The 9,262-nt window shown below is 39.2% G+C and overlaps 1 non-coding gene across 1 annotated transcript; it reads left to right on the forward strand.

Moving 5' to 3' along the window:
* The first annotated feature begins 633 nt into the window (after window positions 1–633).
* LOC127124925 (small nucleolar RNA R71) lies at window positions 634–740 on the forward strand. Its single transcript, XR_007804400.1, has one exon. It is a non-coding gene; the product is annotated as a small nucleolar RNA R71 (small nucleolar RNA).
* Window positions 741–9,262: the final 8,522 nt, after the last annotated feature.

The following is a 9,262-nucleotide window of genomic DNA, read 5'->3' on the forward strand; positions in this document are numbered from 1 at the left end:
TCTTTATTGGTTTGCTGTTGAGAAGCTATGAAGTTCTCCATCATGATTTCCAAGTTGGATTTCCTAGGAACGTTATTGTTAGGTGTAGATGGGGTCGGCTTTTGATATCCAGGTGGTATAGCTGGGGCTTGACTGGGAGCTTGTCCTGGTGCGTATAAAGCATTATTACTCTTATATGAGAAATTAGGATGGTTCTTCTAGTTTGAGTTATAGGTATGCGAGTAGGGATTTCCTTGAGCATAGTTCACTTGCTCTGCTTGGATTCCTGTTAGGAGTTGACAATCTGTAGGGGTGTGGCCTTGGATTCTACAGACTTCGCAATTTTGAGTCACGGCAACCACGGTGGCTGGAGGTGATACATTTAAACTTTCAATTTTCTGGGCAAGAGCTTCCACTTTTGCATTAACATGATCAAGGCTACTTATCTCGTACATGCCAGTTTTCGTTTGAGGTTTTTCTACCATTGTTCGGTCGCTTCCCCACTGATAATGGTTTTGGGCCATGCTTTCGATAAGTTGATAAGCGTCAGCGTAAGGTTTATCCATAAGCGCACCACCTGCGGAGGCGTCTATTGTTAATCTTGTGTTATATAAGAGACCATTATAGAAGGTATGAATTACTAACCAGTCCTCTAAACCATGGTGTGGACAAAGTCTCATCATGTCTTTGTATCTTTCCCATGCTTCGAAAAGAGACTCATTATCTTTCTGTTTAAATCCATTTATCTGGGCTCTTAACATAGCTGTTTTGCTTGGAGGAAAATATCGGGCAAGAAAGACTTTCTTCAACTCATTCCATGTGGTGACTGAGTTGGAAGGAAGAGACTGAAGCCATCTTCTAGCTTTATCTCTTAACGAGAAAGGAAAAAGACGAAGTCGAATTGCCTCTGAAGTGACACTATTAGCTTTAACAGTATCAGCGTATTGAACAAATACGGATAAATGAAGGTTTGGATCCTCGGTAGGATTTCCAGAGAATTGATTCTGTTGCACTGCCTGTAACAGCGAAGGTTTAAGTTCGAAGTTGTTTGCTTCGATTGCGGGTGGAGCAATACTCGAATGCGGCTCGTCTTGCGATGGAGCGGCGTAATCTCGAAGAGCACGATCTGGTTCTGCCATCTCGGGTATCGGCGAAGGAAGAAGATTTTTGAGATCAGGAATTTCGATTGGAGGGAGATTGTTTGCAGCACGATACTCTCGAATTCGTCGTAAGACTCGGAGATATCGTTCAACGTCGTTGATTCGTAAGTAATACGGTTCGCCTTGTGAGCGAGTATGTGGCATACAAATCAACGAAAACAAGAAAAAATAAAAATAAAAATTGCCTTAGTCTCTACAGCGTAACAGAAGAGTTACGATATCGACTAAATAAAAGTCCCCGGCAACGGCGCCAAAAACTTGATCGCGACTTTATGAGTCTATTGGGGTATTAACTGCAAGTGCACAGTCTAATCGCATAGTAATAAAAGATATCGATCCCACAGGGACTTATGAATCGATATACCGTTTTCTAAGGTTACTTCGTAAAGCTAAGGCGGATGATACTTTGTTGATTAGGGGGAAAAATAAAACTAAAATAAGATCTAGATTAAATATCAAATAAGCGGATATCGGTATGTAGTTCGTCGTAATTAGGGAATCAAATCTTCGTTGGTTTCGTAGTTTTAAAATAAATCTTTTCAGTAGACACTATTAATTTAAAAGCCTTTTCTCAAACTCTCGCTCTGTTGAATAGACTATGACTTTATATTAACGTGCGATGTCACTAATTAGTTAAGTCCAAAATCACTTTTTGAAAACAATAGAATCTATAGAAACTCTTTTTAAGAAAATACTAACCATTTAAACACCCTTGTCTCAAACTCTCGCTCTGTTGACTTAGATTATATAATTAAACTTAAATGCTTAACTCTCGTCCTCACATTTAACCTTTAAAAATACTTTTTGAAAATGATTAGAATTTAATTAATTCTAAAAATTGCTTTCGCCCTGATTTAAAATTAATGTCCAATTTACACTGTCCAATTAAAAGCTCAAACTTTCGTTCTATTGATTTTAACTTCTTTATGTCTTTTACTCTCGTACAAAAACTTTGGTGTTAATTCTGTAAATTGAGACCATAAAAAGAGTGATTGTATTTTTAAATAAATTTAAACCAACTTAGTTTTGATTCCTTCATTTCGCTTACTTTACACACTGATATCTAAGTTTATTTAGCCAGACATGCTAAATAAGCCTAAACAATAATTATGCTTACATACAGCCATATCAGACAGACAGTATAAATAAATAACAGTGCAGAGCATATATAAATTAAAACAATAAATTAAAGAACCTATAAAATTAATAGAAATCTTGATTGTTCTCTAACTTCGATGTTTAAACACTCCACCACAAACCGGTTGGATTTGTTCTTGCAATCTTCAATCGGACAGGAAAATAAAGGCGAAGGAATAAAATACTATGATCTAACGTAAGGTTAGACCCAGTAAAAATTACACAATAGTTTCCGGTGTAGAAACTATTGTGAGAAAATTAATTGAATGCTTGAAAGATTGACTGGAAAAGAAAAGAAATAAAAATTGCTAGGAAAGTAAAGTGCTGAAAGAATTAAAAAGGCAGTAAAATAAATGCAGTGCCGAAAACTGGAAAATTTGAGAGAGACCGAGAGAGCTGCAGGGTTGGATCCTTGGCTCTATTTATATTACTCCAATTTGTAACCGTTTCCCACAAATTCCTTCAGTAAGTAACCTTCACGCTTCAACGAGTCAAACGGAAGAATAGGCTCAACGTGCCTCTGTTGCGCGTCAAAAGCCAAAAATATAGGAGTGGAGTGTGACGTTCATCACACCATGTATTACGCTCGTAACACAAGGTAGCAGGGCGTGACACTCGTCACACCATGCGTGGCGCTCGTCACAGCTTCAACGCTTAGGTAATTTTGGGCTGGGCTTTAGTGGGATTGTTTCTCATACTTTTTGCACCTCCTTTTCTTTGTTTTTCACGTATGCTTCAAATAATGTTGCCTGAAATAAATAGAAGGAAAATACCAAGTAATATCGAATAAAATGAAATAAATCGAATCAAATAATAATATAATTTAATTAAATCGAGTCCAAAAATGTGATATTATTTCATGTTATCAACCCTAAAATACCTAATAACAACAAAGACCCTAAAAAATGTTTGTGTGGGCTATTGGATTTGATCTGAGCTTTGGACTTAGAATTAGGAAACATTCCAACTTTTTTCTAAAACCAAGTCATTATGAAGTGAGCTTTCATCTGATGCAAGTATTGGGATCCACTTGAGTTCATCTGCTACCTGGTCTTGATGCAAATGTTACTTTGAACCTGTGTCTAATGCCTTATTCTGAGCCATTCAAGGAGTATGTCATCTGATACATGGGAGATTAAGAAGAAGACTATGGAGTTGCTAGCTTCGATGTGGCTATCTTTATTTGATGCCTTGCTCATCATCTTGCTACTTGTGTATTGATATTGTTTGATTCCAAAGTCTAAAGGAAAAGTGGGTTTCTATATGACACTCATGTCTATTGGATTGCATCCCACTGGTCATATCTTTTCAACTCTTAACTTTTAAATTTCTGCTTAGGATTAGTCTCTTCATCTCCCCCACTTCTTAAATTTAAAATCTCCCCCCTCTTTCAAAATCTTCTTTGCTTGTGATTTTTAAACTCAGACTTTATTGCAAATTAGAAACTTTGGCCTTATGCCATTGCATTTTTTAACTTCTTTTATTAAATCAAACTTGTAAATGAACTTAACCATACTTGACCTAAAATTTCAAAAGACAAAAAGAACTAACACTCATCCAAACTCTTCTAGGCCTTTTGTGCCTCTTTTAAACTTAACTTTTTGTTAAAAGCAATCCACTCACTTTGAAATTGATACCACGAACTATGAGGTTTTGATCCCTCATTTTTATGTTGGTACGTAGGCACAAGTCCGAAGGTCTTGTCAAACACAAAAATATAATTAATGAATTCTTTTCTCATCCCCCCACTCTATTTATTGCAAACATCTTTTATACCAAAACACGTGCACACATAAAAAAGGCTCCCTAGGAGTACCTAGGACACTTTGGGTGCTAACACCTCCCCTCTGTGTAACCAACCCCCTTACCTGTAATCTCTGGCATTTTATTAGTTTTGATTTGAAAACTTCTTATCTTTGGGTTTTGTTTGTAATTTTCCCTTTCCCTATGGAAACAATAAAAGCGCGGTGGCGACTCTGGTTTTATTGACGTTAAGTTTATCCATAGCTTAATGGTCATGAATTTACCACTATAGAAATTAAGTGGAGATTCTGCTGGGGAGTAATCCTCAGTGGGTTTAGCCTACTTTTTATGTGTATATATTTGTATATTTGATGTTTGTATATTTGTTTGTGTGATATAACCTTCTTGTTATGCTTGGTGATCTCTGAGTGCTGAGATAAGTTCTAACCCGAACTTGAGTGCAATTAAGATAGGAGGATGGTATAGTCATGTTCGACTTGTGTGGAGTGTCCTTAACAAGTTGGCTTGAGACCCATCTACTCAGTGGAGACCCTTTTGGAGTTACTGATGCCACACAAGTTATATGTGGTTAGGCATTACTTTCTCTGATTTGGGGTCCGAGAAGCTAAGGACCGTAGAATATTTAACCCAACTCGGCCTATTTAGGACGTAGTGCAAAGACTGTTCAAGTGTAGACTTGATAATAGTTGTTACACGATACTACACTCAAACGAGTTTCTCTTGAGAATATTATGGGTTGGTGAGTCAGTCATCCTAACCTGTAATATCCAATAGATGGAATTAAGACTTTGGGAACTTTTTAGAACATGATCTACAAGTTTTATCCTTAGCACACTCCTTTGGGATGGTTCTTAACCTGACTCCATGCTCGTGACTCACAACAAACCCTTGATTCTTGGTTGATCCAATCAAGTCTTGTCAATATCAATGGAACTTGGGTGTTGATAAGGTGAAAACCATAATCCACCAAAATGGATGATTGATCTTGACAATGACTTGATTCATGCCTTGGCCTTTGTTTGCCTTGTGTGTATTCCCTTATTTGTGATTGTTACATTCATGCATACATGTGCATCATAACATTCATCACATGAAAAATAACTTCAAGGAATTGAGGTTTTTTTTACAAATATTTTCAGACCATGGATTGTGGACAAAGGAACACTAAGAAGTATAGTTTCAGATGTCTGGACTTGAAAGAGCTAATGAAGCTATCATCTTTTGTATTAGATCCCTTGGATTTCAAGTAACGTCATGGGAAGTTGTTATGTGTGTTATCTGCTGATGTAGTGGAAGGGCTATTGAGTGTGTTGGTTTAGTTTTATGACCCTCTCTACTGTTGCTTCACGTTTCCTGATTATCAGCTTATGCCTACGTTAGAGGAGTATGCCCATCTCTTGGGAATACCTGTTTCTAACGAGGTGTCTTTTAGTGGATTGGAAGAGATTCCCAGATCTCATATCATAGCTGAAGCTCTTCACTTGAAGAAGTCTGAGATTGAGGCTCAATGGGTGAAGAAAGGATGAATATTTGGGTTGACTTCTGAGTTCCTTATTGGGAAAGCTACTGCCTTTGATCAAGCCGGTAGTGTGGATGCTTTTGAATCCATCTTTGTGTTGCTCATCTATGGTCTGGCTTTGTTCCCTAACATTGATAGTTTTGTTGATGGTAACGCCATTAGAATCTTCTTGATTGGGAATCCTGTACCTACTTTGTTGGGTGATGTGTACTTCTCTTTGCATTTGAGTAATTCTAAAGGTGGTGGGACTATTGTGTGTTGTGTTCCTCTTCTGTACAAGTGGTTTATTTCACACTTGCCTCAGACGCCTGCTTTTGTGGAGAACAAACAATGTCTACAGTGATCTCAAAGACTTATGTCTCTCACTAATGATGATATAGTTTGGTATGACGCCGTATTGAGTAGATTGGAGATTATTGATAATTGTGGTGAATTCTCTAATGTGCCTCTCATTGGTACACGAGGAGGAATCAACTACAAACCTACTTTGGCACGTCGTCAACTTGGGTTCCCCTTGAGAGACAAACCCAATAACATTCAGTTAGAATGTATTTTATATAAAGAGGGTAAAGATTCCCAACTTTTGAAGCAGAAGATGATTCATGCTTGGCATAATGTGCATAGGAAAGGAATATCCGAGCTTGGTCCGTGCAACTGTGTAGCTTTGGAAGCTTACATTATTTGGGTGAAGAAGAGAGCTTTGGAATTGAAGATGTCTTATGCTTGTGAGAGACCTATGTCTATGGTTGTGGTTGAGCCATCAACTCTCTCTAACCAAGATGTAGAGGAGTTGGAAGACGCATTCGCCAAGATGAAGCAAGAGAAAGATATGTGGGAAGAACAGTTCCATGCTTTGAGCCGAAAGCATGAGGAGTTACAACTTGAGTCTAAGGACAAATATGCGCTTATTGAACTTCTTGAAGCCGAGTAGTGAAGAGACAGAGAGAACCAGAGGGTCCATCTTCCTCTAGTATGCCCCAGTCTTTCGGTGCTTGGAAGAAGATTGTTGATTTGCTTGTCCTTTATAAGGCTCAGATAAAGACTTCTTTTGAGTCCGATATCCGACGCATCCGAAGGAAGTACGCGCCTGCAGCCAGATCATCTGACACTATTGTTAGGGGATCCTTAGGATGATTAGTTTCCTTTTCTCTTGTATTTGTATTTTGGTTTCTAAAATGGTACTCAGTGTAATCCTTACAAATTATATAAATAAAAGAAATTTTTATGGTCAATCAAATTGTTACAATTGTTATTATTATATATCTGCAAATAAAATAGTATGTTCCTTGGAAATAAAAACAATCAAAGCATTGCATTTCATGCATCATTTGCATAGAAGGTTTTTCTTTCGCTAGATGTCTTATTGGTTATTCTTCTGTGCTTCAGCCAAGTTGACTCATCGATACAATACTCACGCCAATCATCTGAGAATCATGGAACACTTGGAACAAGAGAACCGAGACTTGAAGGATGAGATTGCTCGCTTGACTGCCATGATGGAGCCTGTTCTAGCTGCTCAGAGTCAGTCTTCTCCAACGCCTGCAACTCCTCTTCCTCAGAGGACTGTCATCTCAGAGGTTGCTACCTACACTGTGCCTGCGACTCAGTTTGTTCCTACTATGCCAGCTGGATTCCTGTGGGGAATGCCTCCAAACTTTATGCCCGAAGGTTTTGCGCCTACTTTTGCTTCCATGCCGGCATCTAGCCTAGTCATGTTTGTGCCGCCTCCAGTTGTTCACACTCTGCCTTGTGTTGAGGACACCAACTACCATTCTGAGCCATCCGAGGGTCCAGATGTTTATGAGAAGATGGATGAGATGAAAGACCAATTCCTTGAGCCGTGAAAGGAGTTGAAGACGTTGAGGGGAAAAGATCTGTTCGGTAAGAGTGATGTGGAACTTTGCCTAGTGCCAAACGTCAAGATCCCGATGAAGTTCAAAGTCCCTGACTTTGAAAAGTATAGGGGAAATATATGTCCGCTTAGCCATATTGTCATGTATGCCAGGAAAATGTCGACGCAAACTGATAATGATCAGCTATTGATTCACTACTTTCAGGATAGTCTGACTGGTGTCGCTCTGAGGTGGTACATGGGATTGGATAGTGCAAGTGTTCACACATTTAATGATTTGGGTGAAGCCTTTGTGAAACAGTACAAGTACAACGTTTATATGGCACCGGATAGGGACCAACTGAGGTCGATGTCTCAGAAGGACAAAGAGACATTCAAAGAATACACCCAGAGGTGGAGAGAGCTTGCTGTTCAGATCAACCCTTCGTTGGAAGAAAAAGAGATGACCAAGATTTTCCTCAAGATCCTAAGTTTGTTTTATTACGAACGAATGATTGCCAGTGCCCCTAGTGACTTTACCGAAATGGTAAATATGGGGATGATATTAGAAGAGGGTGTCCGTGGGGGACGTTTGTCTAAGGAAGAGGTATCTTCGAGCAAGAAGTATGGTAACAATTTCGCTAGGAAGAAGGAAGGTGAAACTAATGTAGTGTCAGTAGGGAGGCAGAGGAGGCCTCATGTCAGAAGAAGTCTGCAACCACGACAACATCATCATCAAGTTTCATCAATTATTCCAGTGTTTTCAAAAAATTCAAAGAATCAATCTATTCCAATTCAACAACAGCAACGTCAACAACAACCGTAACAAAGAACAAACAATCAATAACAACAAAACTTTGAGAGGAAAAAGGTCACTTTTGACCCTATTCCTATGTCATACGCCGAACTCTATCCGTCTTTGGTTCTCAAGAACCTACTCCAACCAAGAAACCCGCCACAAATTCCAGAACCACTTCCATGGTGGTATAAGCTAGAACTCCACTGTGCTTTTCATCAAGGGGCTTCTGGCCATGATATCGAGAACTGCTACCCGTTGAAGTACGAGGTCCAGAAGCTAGTAAAGAGTGGGATGGTTTCCTTTGAGGACCGTGCGCCGAATGTTAAAGCTAACCCATTACCAGCTCATGGTAATTCCTCTGTCAATATGGTAGATGGATGTCCGGGAAGTTTCCGAGTGTTTGGTGTGAGATGTATCCATCAATCCTTGGTTGAGATGCATAAGACCCTGTGTAAGATTAGTGATTGTGAGCATGACCGCGACAGTTGTGCAATCTGTAGTATGAACTCCCGTGGGTGCTCAATCATCAAGAGGGATATCCAAAGGTTGATGGATGAGAACATAATCTAGATTAAACAATCAAGAGACATAGATGATGTCAATGTTATAGTACTAATGTTTAAAACCCCGGAGCGGGTAGTAATTCAGTTTGATAGCAACAACAGTAACATCATCAACATATTGATATCGCCGTTAGTGATACGGTTAGCAGGACCCGACCCATATGCATCCGACATAGCAGTTCCCTATCAGTAAAATCAACCATGGTGGAGAATGGTCAAGAGGTACCGTTGCCTATGACTAATTCTATTGTAAATATTGCCGACATAGTGAAGGTGACCAACAGTGGTCGTGTTTTCGGTCCCATTTTCTCAAAAGATGTAGAGGATGTTGGTAAGAAGGTTGAAGTGCTTGCAGCAAATCCAGTTAGTGCTCCAAAGTGTCAGTCTAGTGAATCCATCAGTTTGAAGCCCAACGATGATGATGAGGTGCTTCATTTGATAAAGAAGAGTGAATTCAATATGGTGGAGTAGCTGCTCCAAACTCCTTCCAAGATTTCAGTGCTGTCTCTG

This window comes from Lathyrus oleraceus, chromosome 2 (genome assembly GCF_024323335.1).
Source record: "Lathyrus oleraceus cultivar Zhongwan6 chromosome 2, CAAS_Psat_ZW6_1.0, whole genome shotgun sequence".
In the NCBI taxonomy this organism is placed as follows: domain Eukaryota; kingdom Viridiplantae; phylum Streptophyta; class Magnoliopsida; order Fabales; family Fabaceae; genus Lathyrus; species Lathyrus oleraceus.